Source organism: Sapajus apella, unplaced genomic scaffold (genome assembly GCF_009761245.1).
Source record: "Sapajus apella isolate SASKATOON/1434 unplaced genomic scaffold, GSC_monkey_1.0 scaffold5, whole genome shotgun sequence".
In the NCBI taxonomy this organism is placed as follows: Eukaryota; Metazoa; Chordata; class Mammalia; order Primates; family Cebidae; genus Sapajus; species Sapajus apella.
The window spans coordinates 5,617,634-5,631,658 of NW_022436945.1; the positions used below are offsets into that span (position 1 = coordinate 5,617,634).

The following is a 14,025-nucleotide window of genomic DNA, read 5'->3' on the forward strand; positions in this document are numbered from 1 at the left end:
GAAATGATTCATTGTTTTTCATGGCTCCATGGATAGTATCCCATGGTGTATATGTACCACATTTTCTTTTTTCAATTTACCATTGATGGACATCCAGGTTGATTCCATGCTTTTGCTATTGTGAATAGTACCATAATGAACATATGAGTGCATGTGGGGTATTTTTTAAAGAATGATTTATTTTCATTAAGTAGCACATGTTAGTCACATTAGTAAGAGTGAAATATTTGTCAGTTGTTGATTGGATAGAATGAGTAATTTTGAGAAAAGCTGAGAGCAGGAGGGGAAGGGCCCAGGGTCCCTGCCACAGCCCCCATGCAAAGCATAATCAATACCTTCCCTCTTCTTTTTTTTCCTCATAAATTAAATCTTTAGAATAGGTTGCATTTCTAGATGGCTAAACATTTTACTTTTCTTTTCTGGTCTCCTTTCAATACCAGTTTTTTGTTGCTGTGTTTGTTTTGCCACTGAGTGCTTACCTGACAAGCTCCTGGTGGTCCTGATGGCCTCTGCTGTGGGCAAAGGCCTCCCTTTCTAGGGTGTCCCAAGTAACCTCAGAGGGCCTGGGAGCTACGTCCAAGAAGGCAGTCATGGCAGAGTTCTGATTTGGGGGCAATTGAGTTTTAAGAAGAGGCTCTTCTATTGAGAAATTGTGGTGTCAGGAGTGCCTAAGCGTGTTGGCCAGAAGATTGACAAGCTTTCATAGGCTGAGGAACATCTCCAGGCATCTCAGGGAGAGCAGGATGGGAATTCTTACTCCTCTTTTCCTCTTTCATGAAGAATTGGACCTTCCATCTCCAGGGATGTGATCCCTTGCACCCCACCAGGTCAAGGAACGAATCACAATAGCAGCAAGGCCAAAACAACAAAGAGATTTGCCCATATAGCAATATTGGGAGTCATGGTTTGCCATGGGGAGATAACCTACACCTAGCTGCCAACCATTAGAGATGGGTCTGTCCAAATTTGGAATCAAATGGGTGAGTATCTTCAGAGGGTCCCAATGCTCAGGGGCCCAGCAGTCAATATCAGCCCCTGATGGACTGTTCAAGGAGGACCTCACTTGCCCAGGACTTTGTCCACCAGAGTAAGGGAAGATTTGTTACAAGAAGAAAGTTGTGCCTGGGCCTGAATGCCCGCTCCTCAATGCTCTGGGGTGAGCCCTGTCTACGGTCTTGGCAGGCAGATCATCAGTCTGGGTGCCCTCAAAGCACCCTAGGGACATCCACTCCCTGCTCCTGCTTTCTCCAGGAAGTCTTTACTGTGCTAATTAGTGCAAATTGCCTGCTTAACCTCACATCTGCCTGGTCAATAGGTCTAATAAGGTATGCACTTGGGACCTCTCTCACTCCCAATGGTACTACCTGTGCAAGGCTAGATCTGCTGTCCTTCCCTCAGCACAGTTTAGGCTAGAAAACCGTGAAAGGGCACAACAGAGGTGGCACAAGGCAGTCAGTAGCAGGCAGAGCACAGGCACCCCACCAGCTGGCAGTGCCCTCCCAGGTAGAGCTTGCTGGTTGGCACAGTCAGTTAATGAGCCAAGAGCAGTGGGAGGCACAGTCCATATGGAACACTGAGTCACCTTGCTGGCTGCTTGACTGTCCCAAAATGTACCTGTGGGTTTTTTTTTTTTTTGAGACAGAGTTTCACTCTTGTTACCCAGGCTGGAGTGCAATGGCGTGATCTCGGCTCACCGCAACCTCCGCCTACTGGGTTCAGGCAATTCTCCTGCCTCAGCCTCCTGAGGAGCTGGGATTACAGGCACACGCCACCGTGCCCAGCTAATTTTTTTTTTTTTTTTGTATTTTTAGTAGAGACGGGATTTCACCATGTTGACCAGGATGGTCTTGATCTCTTGACCTCGTGATCCACCCGCCTCGGTCTCCCAAAGTGCTGGGATACCTGTGGGATTTTAACTCATGAAGGTGACTGAATGATGACACAGAAAGGCTGGTGCCATTGAAAAAATGTATTACAGTTACCTCCTTCCCTTACCTCTATATCTGCAGGTTTCACATTTGTGAATTCAATGAAACTGCAGATCAAAAATATTTTAAAAAATAAAAACAACCTATGCAACAATCTTGCATGTTCTTCACATGTACCCCCAAACCTAAAATGCAATAAAATAAATAAATGGAAAAAAAATAAAAAATTCAGTAGTGAAAAATAATACAAATAAATAATACACTATAACAATGACTTACATAGCACTTATTTTGTATTAGGTATTGTAAGTAATCTAGAGATGACTTAAAGTGTATAGGAAGATGTGCATAGGTTATATGCAAATACTGTGCCGTTTTATAGGGGGGACTTAACATCTGCAAATTTTAATACCCATTGGGGTCCTGGAAGTAATCCTCCTTAAATACCTAAGCATGACTGTACTTACATTTCCAAAGAGAAGGGGCGTGCCACAGCACACAGGGCTTCAGCAGGGGAAACACGAGGTTTGGGTCAGGTGGTGAAGGCAGAAGCGAGGGAACACCGAGGTCACCGTTTCCGAGGGAGAGCTGCGGCTGGATGGAAAACACTGTCTAGGGTGTGCTGTTCTGAATAATTCCAGCAGGCTCTGGGGCATATGGTCTGGCTGTCTGGTCCTGTCTCTGGGTACGTTTAGGGTAGGGGTAACACTGGTTTGGTATGTGAGGGTTAGATAAAGGGAATGGTTGACTTACATGTGATGGGCATGATTCCAAATATACTGTAGTATCTTTAGGAATTAGCTAACCCAGGGATGGTCTGTCTCTCCCTGAATTTATAAGGCTCTCAAAGGTACCAAACAGCATGAGCTGAAAAAATTAAAACACATGATGAATACAACCACCCAGTCAGGGAGATGAAGGAACCTGAATGTCACCATCATGCTCGGTTTTGTATCACCTCAGGTTTTCTCTGCATTTGTGCTTTGTTTTCTCTGACTAATTTTCTCTCCTGTGTGGGTAACATGGGTGTCACCAGTTCCAAGCCAACCTGCAGTGTGAAAAATCCCAGGGAGAGATACCATTGGTCGGTCTTGAGTCTCATTCCTGCCATTGGACTTGTCAACCATGGCCAAAGGGCAGGATTCTCTGATGGACAGCCCAGACCTCTGAAACAGGCAGCTGGGTCTGGAAGAGGAGCACCTGTTCTCAGAGAAGCAGAGCACTGTCCCCAGAAGGGAGAGAATCTATAATGTAAATGTCTGGACTGGGAGGAAGCTATGGATAAGGTCAACAAAGAGTTTTGCAGGGGAGCATTCAAGGTTTCACCTTAGGCTTCATCCAGACCAGGGGCTGCCAATCTTCCCAAGGATAAGGATCCTTTTACAACATCCACACTCTGTGCAGACCTGCCCATCACAGCACTCATTCATAAAGTGTGACTGAGAAATAAGGTGATGGTGAGGGTGACAGAAGCTTCCACTTGAGCTATTACTCCTTGCAATTTGCATGGATAATCTCATGTAATCCTTGAATCATGCTTAGGAGACAGGTACTGTTATTATCCACATGATGGAGAGGAGAAAATGAACGATTACCCAAGGCCAGTCAGATAGTGACTGGTGGGCCAGAGTCCAAACAGGTCATTGATTCAAAAAAATGTATTCATATAACCTATGTTGTTATCAAAAAGTGCCACACGGCTGGATGCAGTGGCTCACACCTGTAATTCAGCACTTTGGGAGGCCGAGGCAAATGGATCACCTGAGGTCAGGAGTTAGAAGCCAGCTTGGCTAACATGGTGAAAAGCCCTCTCTACTAAAAATACAAAAACTAGCCCGGCGTGGTAGTGGGCACCTATAGTCCCAACTACATGGGAGGATGAGGCAGGAGAATCACTTGAACCCAGGAGATAAAGGTTGCAGTGAGCTGAGATTGTGCCACTGTACTCAAGCCTGGGCAGCAAAGTGAGACTCCATTAAAAAAAAAAAAAAAGTGCCACGAAAGCACATGGGATCTTGGTAATGCTTTCAAATACAGTTGCATTTTATTTACTACAATACTATATACTGCCATTTGAAAATGAATTGTACATATATTTACATTAAATGTTACTCATTTTAATTTTCCTTTTAAAATATTTTTTAGGCCTGGTATGGAGGCTTGTGCCCGTAACCCCAGCACTTTGGGAGGCTGAGGTGGGCAGATCACTTGAGGCCAGGAGTTTGAGACCTGCCTGGTCAGCACGGCAAAACCTCGTCTTTACTAAAATTTAAAAAATTAGATGGTGGTAGCGATGAGCACCTGTCACCCAGCTACTCAGGAGGCTGAAGCACGAGAATCACTTAAACCTGGGAGGCAGAGATCACAGTCAGCCAAGATTGCACTGCTGCACCCCAGCCTGGGCAGGCTCTATCTTAAAATAAATAAATAAATAGAAATAAAATGTTTTTTAGAGACAGGGTCTCATTCTGTCACCTAGGCCAGAGTGCAGTGGCACAATTATAACTTACTGCATCTTTGAATTCCCGGGTTACAGTGATTCTCCCACTTCAGCCCTCTGAGTAGTTAGGACTATAGGCACACGCCACCACACCCAGCTAAGTTTTAAGTTTTATCTGTAGAGACAGGGTCTCGCTTTGTTGCCCAGACTTGTCTCCAACTCCTGGACTCAGGTGATCCTCCTGCTTTGGCATCCCACAGCACTGAGATTATAGTCAGCGTGCCTGGCAATGTGCTACCAATTTAATGGCCTCATGAACCCCTACAACATCTCCCCTTCTAGCCCAATGTCCTCTATTCTCCCTGCCCAAAGCCAGCCCCGCTCTGGAGTCCTTTGGGATTGCCACTTAGAAAACTCTGAGATAACACAGGCTGCCACTCCTGAATGACCAATGGGATGACATTCCACTGTGGGACTGGGAGAGGAAAAGCAGTGCAGGCATCCCCTGACCAGCTCATCCTGAGAACTTGTACGCCATTTCTAACATGGGGCAAAAAGCCCTACAGAGAGACACTGTCATCTGAGAGTGACAAAGGAAGGGATAGAGAATTTGATGGAGCGGGTTTGATTTAGTAACATGGTCCCCCTTCTTCTCAATTAAAATAACCTGAAACAGAAAGGGTGCCAGAGACCTGTTTCAGTCTCCCTTTAAAACAATTATCAGAATGAATTCAATGACTTAATTTATTTTAGGCTTAGAACTTACACTAACAAAATGTTGTGACAAGTTTTCATAATTAGCAGTGATCTGATTTCGTATTTAGCAGTGATCAGGCTGATTTCAGCTCATGTCTTTCCCAGATTTGGTTGCAAGACTCCTATTTCCAGTTTTCAGAAGCATCTGTGACTCCATGGAGATGTCATGTGCAACCTTATCCAGGAAGGTCAGTCTGATGTATGAAGTTGTTCCTTCCTGTTTCATCAAGCTTACCTCTCTCTACCTGATATATAATCATAGTGTGCATCTGCATAGCACAATTTCATTGTCAAAGCCCTTCACTGTGTATTATTACTATATTAGATATTTTAAAATTATATGTATATATATATATATATATATATTTTCAGAGACAGCATCTTGCTATTTTGTTCAGCCTGATCCTGAACTCCTGGACTCAAGCACTCCCTCTGTGTTGGCTTCCCAAAGTGCTGGGATTACAGGCATGAGCCACTGCGCCCAGCCCCATCAGATCTTGACAGTTCTCCATAAGGAGTACTCATTATTATCACGTGAAATCAAAATGAGGAAACTGACTTCTTTATTACTTCCCTCAAGCTTGTTGAGGTATTTCATTTCAACAAGCACTAGTTTGCTAAAGTTGGACCCAGATCTCTCACTCTTGTAAAGAAAGTACAGTATTTTTTTTCTTACTCTGATGGAAAAAGATGAAAAGTGATGCCACAACCCAAAACTAAATCTGGCAGTAACTGATACATTCCTCTAGGAAGAATCCAGCAGAAAGCTGCACAGGGAAAATCTTGGTATCTCTTCAGTTCACAGCCTGACCTGGTTTGGATTTGAGGAACAGAGAGGACCACAGAAAAGGAGACAAGGAAAGGGAACAGATACTTCCAGGAAGGTGTGAGACAATGGGTGAGTAATTCAAAGGTTAGAGAGGGATGGTGAATATGTGCTCACATAAAACAAGTCGCTCTCATTTAATAGGTCTAAAGACTTTCCCAGCTCTAATTTCTAAGATATCAATAGTTACTTAATGACTTCATGAGTAGGTAACAAATACATTACTTAAGGAATAGCTACAAAACCTCCCAGCTGCCTACAGAACGGCATTAGGCTTGTTCTAGAGGCAAAATATGTTCTTTAAGAGTTCCTTTGTGCTGATTATTAACTGTAATCATTGTAGGGGCACAAAAATATGTTATATATTAGTAATTAGAAACACAACAAATAATTTTTTAGATTTTATTTTCTTATTTCCATACATTTTGGGGGAACTGGTGGTATTTGGTTACATGAGTAAGTTCTTCAGTAACTTAGATTTGTGAGATTCTGGTGCACCCATCTCCCAAGCAGTATACAATGAACCCAATTTGTATGCTCTTATCACTCACCCCCTTTCCACCCTTTCCCCTGAGTCCCCAAAGTCCATCGTGTCATTCTTATGCCTAGTGTATTAGTCCATTTTCATGCTGCTGATAAAGACATACCTGAGACTGGAAAGAAAAAGAGGTTTAATTGGACTTACAGTTCCACATGGCTGGGGAGGCCTCAGAACCATGGCAGGAGACAAAAGACATTTCTTACCTGGTGGTGGTAAGAGAAAATGAGGAAGAAACAAAAATGGAAACCCCTGATAAAACCATCAGATTTTGTGAGAAAATAACATGGGAAAGACCAGCACCCATGATTCAATTACCTTCCCCTGGGTCCCTCCCACAACACATGGGAATTCTGGGAGATATAATTCAAGTTGAGATTTCAGTGGGGACATAATCAAACCATATCATTCCGCTCCTGCCCCCTCAAATCTCATGTCCTTGAATTTCAAAACCAATCATGCCTTCCCAACAGTCCCCCAAAGTCTTAACTCATTTTGGCATTAACCCAAAAGTCCATAGTCTGAAGTCTCATTTGTGACAAGTCAAGTTCCTTCTGCCTGTGAGCCTCTAAAATCAAACACAAACTAGTTACTTCCTAGATAGAGTGGGGGTACAGGTATTGGGTAAATACAGCCATTCCAAGTGGGAGAAATTGACTAAAACGAAGGGGTCACAGGGCCCATGCAAATCCAAACTCCCATGGGCAATCAAACTTTGAAGCTTCAAAATTATCTTCTTTCAATCCAAAATTATCTCCTATCCAGGTCACGCTGATGCAAGAGGTTGATTCCCATGGTCTTGGGCAGCTCCGCCCCTGTGGCTTTGCAGGGTACAGCCACCCCCCTGGCTGCTTTCATGGGCTGACATTGAGTATCTGCAGCTTTTCCAGGTGCATGATGCAAGCTGTTGATCTACCATTCTGGGTTCTGGAGGACAGTGGCCCTCTTCTCACAGCTCCACTAGGCAGTGCCCCAGTAGGGACACTGTGTGAGGGCTCCAACCCCAAATTTCCCTTCTGCACTGCCCTGGCAGAGGTTCTCCACGAGGGCCCCACCCCTACAGCAAACTTTTGCCTGGACATACAGGCATTTCCATACATCTTCTGAAATCTTGGTGGAGGTTCCCAAACCTCAGTTCTTGACTTTCGTGCACCTGCAGACTCAGCACCACATGGAAGCTGCCAAAGCTTGATGCTTCCACTGTTTGAAGTCACACCCTGTGCTGTACATTGGCCCCTTTCAGCCATGGCTGCAGTGGCTGGGACACAGGGCATCAAGTCCCTAGGCTGCTCACAGCTTGGAGACCCTGGACCTGGCCCATTAAACCACTTTTCCTTCTAGGCCTCTGGGCCTGTGATGGGAGGGGCTGCCTTGAAGGTCTCTGACATGGCCTGGAGACATTTTCCCCATTGTCTTGGGAATTAACATTAGGATCTTTGCTACTTATACAAATTTCTGTAGCCAGCTTGAATTTCTCCCCAGAAAATGCTTTTTTTGTTGTTGTTTTTTGGGCTTTTTGTGTGTGTATGTTTGCATAGTCAGGCTGCAAACTTTCCAAACTTTCATGTTCTGCTTCCCTTTTAAAACTGAATGCCTTTAACAGCACCCAAGTCACCTCTTGAATGCTTTGCTGCTTAGAAATTTCTTTTGCCAGATTCTCTAAATCATCTTTCTTAAGTTCAAAGTTCCAAAAATCTCTAAGGGAGGGGCAAAATGCCACCAATCTCTTTGCTAAAACATTACAAGAGTCACCTTTGCTCCAGTTCTTAATAAGTTCCTCATTTCCATCTGAGACCACCTCAGCCTGGACTTTACTGTCCATATTGCTTATCAGCATTTTGGGCAAAGCCATTCAATAAGTCTCTAGGACTACAAACTTACCCACATTTTCCTGTGTTCTTCTGAGCCCTCCAAATTGTTCCAACCTCTTCCTGTTACCCAATTCCAAAGTTGCTTCCACATTTTTGGGTATCTTTTCAGCAATGCCCCCACTCTACTGGTACCAATTTACTGTATTAGGTAATTTTCACATTGCTGATAAAGACGTACTTGAGACTAGGAAGCAAAAGAGATTTAATTGGACTTACAGTTCCACATGGCTGGGGAGGCCTTAGAATCATGGTGGGAGATGAAAGGCGCTTCTTACATGGTGGTGGCAAGAGAAAAAGAGGAAGAAGCAAAAGTGGAAACCTCTGATAAACCCATTAGATCTCATGAGACTTACCATCTGGCATGAGAATGGCACAGGAAAGACCAGCCCCCATGATTCAATTACCTCCCCTGGGTCTCTCCCACAACACATGGAAATTCTGGGAGATACAATTCGAGTTGAGATTTGGGGGCGATAGAGCCAAACTGTATCACCTAGAAAAGGATGTTTTATTCTCACATTTTTCTTAGCCATTTTATTCAAAGCAGTTAGGTGCCATAATTTATGCATCATCTGGAATTACTTAAATGCATTCTACAGAAGATGTGATTGATGATTGTGAAAAATGTCAATAATTGTCCTAGTGTCCAAAATGCCCCCAAAATCAAATAACCTTTGAATTGCTGAATGTAAGTACAGTAATGTATAGTGGAGATCATATAGGTCAATGCCACCATTTGATTAATTGGACGAATATTTGCCTTATTTGTAAAAAATAAAGTCCCACCAGTCAGGGACTTAACATACTAGAAGATTGTTTCTGTCTCAGTGGAAATCTGAAGTGGATGTTTCCATCCACAGTGGATCATTGCCAATTGAATCAGTTGTTGGCACTAGCTCTGACTCTTGCAAACTTTGTGTCTGCAGTTAAATCAACTGCTCAACTGACAGTACACTGTCTGGGGCATGGCTAGTGAGTGCTTTTCACCAATCTTTTTGGCACCAAGTGTCAATAATCAGTTTCCCTCAAAGGTCACCCGAACCTCCTAAACCTGTTTTTTGTCCTGCTATAGGGGCACTAAATTCTCCTATATTGCTACAAACAGAGGGACCAAAATGTAGAATGAGTTTCTCCTTGCAGAACCTGATGTGATTCCACTGCATTGATGAGATTCTACTGATAAGCTCCAATAAAGAACAGCTGGCAACTGCTTTGGAGTAGACTCTGCCTTATAGGAAAGCCCAGGAGTGGCTCATTAGTCCTAAGATGATACAGAGGCCAGATATCTAAGTCAAGTCTGTGGAGCTATGTGGACAGAGGCTCAAAGACCCTCTCCTGAGACAGTAAAGGGAAATATACCCACTCTACAGACCTCACTACTTTAAAAGAAAGCCTAGCACTTAGTGGGACTGTTTGGAGTTTGCAGGTGAAACATGACTTACCCTGGTATTTTGGTCAGCTCTGTGTACAAACTGACAAAGAAAATCTGTCACCAAATTTATTTGGAGGGTGGGGTGGGACCTGGTGGGGAGTAACTTGGGCAGCAGGTACAATGGAAATAGTTTAATAGGCATGTTGGCAGCCCCCTAATTTGGGTCTGTAAACCCCACGGCTTTTGGGAACTACAGGTATATCTTACTTTTATCTATGCTGTATGGGGCCTGCAGCAAAGGGAGGCAGCCTCTGCCCAGATCACACCCCTTGGGGCACTGATTTCAAGGGTGTGGCTCCCTGCTACCTTCTGCTTGAGATACCGCTGCTGTCCTACACCTAAACCTTAGAGAAAACTCCTAGTTATCATTGCACCCAGATATTCCCATCTTGCATTGGTCCCCTTGTGTACTAAAGACAGAATTGAAAATGCACAGATTTCTCATATTAAATGGAAGTGGAACACTTCATGGGGCAAGTCTGGTCTCATAGGTAATTCTCTTTACACAAGTAAGTTGGACCTCACCTTTAGAGCCTTCTTGTACCTATCTTGATTACTCACAAGGTCAGCTTTTGACCCTCTGGAGAACACCCCCGCCAGAAATCCATGAGAATGCTGGGGCTCAGCTTACTGAAAACTAAAAGTGCTGGTGTCCACCTGGTGGCAGCAGCCACCTGGCCCCAGAGACAACTCTGGAGGAGCTACTGCAGGAGGAGCCCATAGCCCAACCATCACCTTTACCTTAATCAGTGCTAGTAAGAACAAGACATGCCCTTCTCACCTATTGTTGGGAACAGCCAGCAAGCTGCCTGGTTGGTGACAACTGACTAGTATATTAAGGACACTCCTCTGTGGGGCAACAAGCTATTGATACCCACTACTGCAGCCTCGTGAGACATTTTTGTTGCCCTTGTGGATGCCATGGGAAGGATGTATATGAGGTGAGACAACATGGAACAAAGTGTGTGACTGGGCCCTCTAGCTCTGGTGTCCGACATCACTGCCTCAATCCATTATTGGACTGGAGATGGTAATCTTGCCACTAACACAATAGGCTCAAAAGTTAAGCCTCACCTGAGTGCCACAGAGAGTAAAATGGCCTGTGGGGACTATGGTCCCTCTCAGCAGTTGATCTCTCTCTAAAGGTGACAGGGATCCTTAGCTCTGGGGGTAGGACCTGCCCTTGTCTGGCAAATACAATACATTGGTCCTCTTCTGCCACCTGGTGGCCGCCACTGGCATGCAGTGGTAATCAATAACTATCATGATGGAGTTGCCGTTCTGTGAAGCTGGAAGATTCTGGCCACACCATGGTGGCACCGTACACTACTCTCTGCCTTGCTTAGTATCTGGTTCACTTGTAGTTAGGTGATGCCACACTGTTCACAGCAAGTGGGACCCCAGTAGTGGGCTAATGGACAAAACACTCAATGCACATTTCATGTCCTTGGTCTCAACTTGGTGGCATTTTTAAGTGGTGAGATAGGCTTTGGAAGATGTGGCTGAGAAAATTGCTAGACAGATGATGTTATCTGCACTGTGGCCTACACATCTTTAGCAGACAGTGTGAGCATTACATGCAGCTGCTCCTCAGAGGAAACACTCCATTTGGAGGAGGATATTTGAGAAATTCAGGACAGGGGAAGGGATTCAGGGAGATCGGGTCTCTATGTCCGTGATTTCTCCATAAAATATCTCAACCACTGGTTTTTTTGTCTGTTTGTTTTTTAAAATTAACTCTACCATCTGGGAAACCTCGCTGGTTTCATCATTAGGTGACACCATCAGTGACAACACAAAGAGGTGACTCTAATCTGTTGCTTCTACCGCCACCTTGTTTGGGTTATTGAATATGGAAGGCCATGATTAATTGCTAGAATTTGTGAACCCTAATGAACTTTTTCAGTGGCCCATTTCTACTACTGTGCCCAGCCCTCATGATTGGTGACCCTCAATGAGGAAGGCCTGGGTGAGGGCGAGTAATTGATTAATAAAGATGGATATAGCAGTTACTGAATTAGAACAAACAGATTATGTCACTGTTGAAGGAAAGGAGCACCCCCAGTACTGGGGAGAAATCACCTTTTGCATTTCAGTATATAAACCAATTTCAGTTTACTTTTTGTATAAAGTAATAGTAGATACTCATATTTTTCTTATGGATATGCTGTTATTTCAGTACCTTTTGGTGAAAAGACTTCCCTTTTTTTAAATTTCTCTTTAAAATTCAAATAAAATACATATATCATAAAGTATACCATCTTAATCATTTTAAGTGTACAGTTCAGTAGTATTATTTACATTTGTTATGCAACCATCATTCCTATTCATTTCAAGAACTCTTTTAAAAATCTTCTAAAATGAAGCCTCTGTAAACATTAAACTTTAACTTCCCATTCTCACCTCACCATAGTCCCTGGAAACCAACATTCTACTTTGGCTCTAAGATTTTTTGGCTCATCTAGGTACATCACATCAGTGGAATGATGCAGTATTTGTCTTTTGTGACTGGCTTATTTTATCTAGCATAGTGTCCCCCTGGTTCGTCCACATTGTAGTGTATGTCAGAATTATCTGCCATTAAGGCTTAATAATGTTTCATTGTGTGTATATATCATGTTTTGCTTATCTGTTCATTCATCAATGGACATTTGGGTTGCTTCTACATTTTACCTACTGTAAATAATGTTGCTATAAATATGACTGTACTAATGTCCCACTCTCAATTCTTTTGGGTATATACACACATGAAATTGCTGAATCATGTAGTAATGTAGTAGTTCTTTCTTTAACTTTTTGAGGGACTACCATATTGTTTTTCATAATGGCTATACCATTTTACTTTCCCAGCAAGGGTGCACGAGGGTCCCAATTTTTTCACATCCTTGCCAACTCTTGCAATTTTTCTATTTTTTTACAGCAGCCATCCTAATGGTTGGGAGGTGGTATCTTGCCGTGGTTTTGATTTTCTTAATAATCAGTGATGTTGAACATTTTTCATGTTCTTATTGGTCATTTACATATCTTCTTCAGAGAAATGTCTACATAAGTCTTGTGCTGTTTGGTTTTCATTGCTGTTGTGGAGTTGTCTTTATATTTTGGATATTAATTCCTTATGAAATCTATGATTTTGAAATAGTTTCTCCCATTCTATGGGTTTCTTTTTTACTCTGTTGATAGTGTCTTTTGATACACAAAGGTTTTAAAATTTCATAATGAAGTTCAATTTCTTAATTATTATTTGTGTTACCTGTGGTCTTTGGTGTCATATTTAAGAAATCATTGGCAAATCCAGTGTCATGAAGCTTATGCTCTATGTTTTCTTCTAAGAGTTTTAAAGGTTTAGCTTTTACATTTAGGTGGTTGACCCATTTAATGTTAGTTTTTGTATGTGGTGCATGAGAAGAGGCTGATTTCATTCTTTTTGTATTGGTATGTCCAGTTTCTGTAGCACATATTGTTGAAAAGAGCATATTTTCCCCATTGAACAGTCTTGGCATCCTTGTTGAAAATCATTTCATTGTACGTGCAAGGCTATGTCTCTCGGCTTTTTATTTGATTTCCTTGGTCTGTATATCTGCTTTATGCCACAACCACGGGTGTTTGGTCACTATAGTTTTGTACTGTTTTGAAATGAGGAAGTATAAGTCCTCCAGCTTTTTTTTCTTTTTCAAGATTGTTTTGGGTATTTGGAGTTCCTTGAGATTCCATATGAATTTTACCATTTCTGCAAAAGAAGAACATAGGTCATTGGGATTTTGAAAGAGACTGCACCAAATCTATAGATTGTTTAGAGTAGTATTGACGTATTAACAATATTAAGACTTCCATGCCATAAATATGGAATATCTTTTATTAGGTCTTCTTTAACATCTTTTAGCAATGTTTTCCAGTTTTCACTCTACAAGTATTTCACCTGCTTAATACATTAACTCATTAAGTATTTTATTTTTTGTGCAATTATATGTAGAATTCTTTTAATTTTATTTTAGATTGTTCATAGTTTGTGTACAGAAGTGCCACTGGTTTTTTATTGTGCGTGTGTATTTACGAGTATTCTGCAGCTTTGCTGAGTTCATTTATTGCCTCTCAGAGTATTTTTGTGAAATCTTTAGGGTTTTTCTACATGTAATCATCATCTGCAAATAGAGATAGTTTTGCTTCTACCTTTTCAATTTGGATAGCTTGTGTTTCTTTTTCTTATCTAATTGCTTCAAATAGAATTTTTACTACA

At 42.4% G+C, this 14,025-nt stretch overlaps 2 long non-coding RNA genes across 3 annotated transcripts in view; both read left to right on the top strand.

Annotated features, from left to right (window-relative positions):
* Positions 1 to 5,534, top strand: part of LOC116546789 — a 28,108-nt gene extending 22,574 nt beyond the window's left edge. The window contains exon 4 of one of the 2 annotated variants that reach the window (XR_004266839.1): positions 5,497 to 5,534. This is a non-coding gene — a long non-coding RNA (uncharacterized LOC116546789). Of the gene's footprint in view, positions 1 to 827; positions 1,616 to 5,496 lie in introns of those variants that run through there. The other variant, XR_004266842.1, reaches the window with a different exon arrangement.
* Positions 5,534 to 10,386, top strand: LOC116546802. Its single transcript, XR_004266845.1, has 2 exons — positions 5,534 to 6,022; positions 9,432 to 10,386. It is a non-coding gene; the product is annotated as an uncharacterized LOC116546802 (long non-coding RNA).
* Positions 10,387 to 14,025: the final 3,639 nt, after the last annotated feature.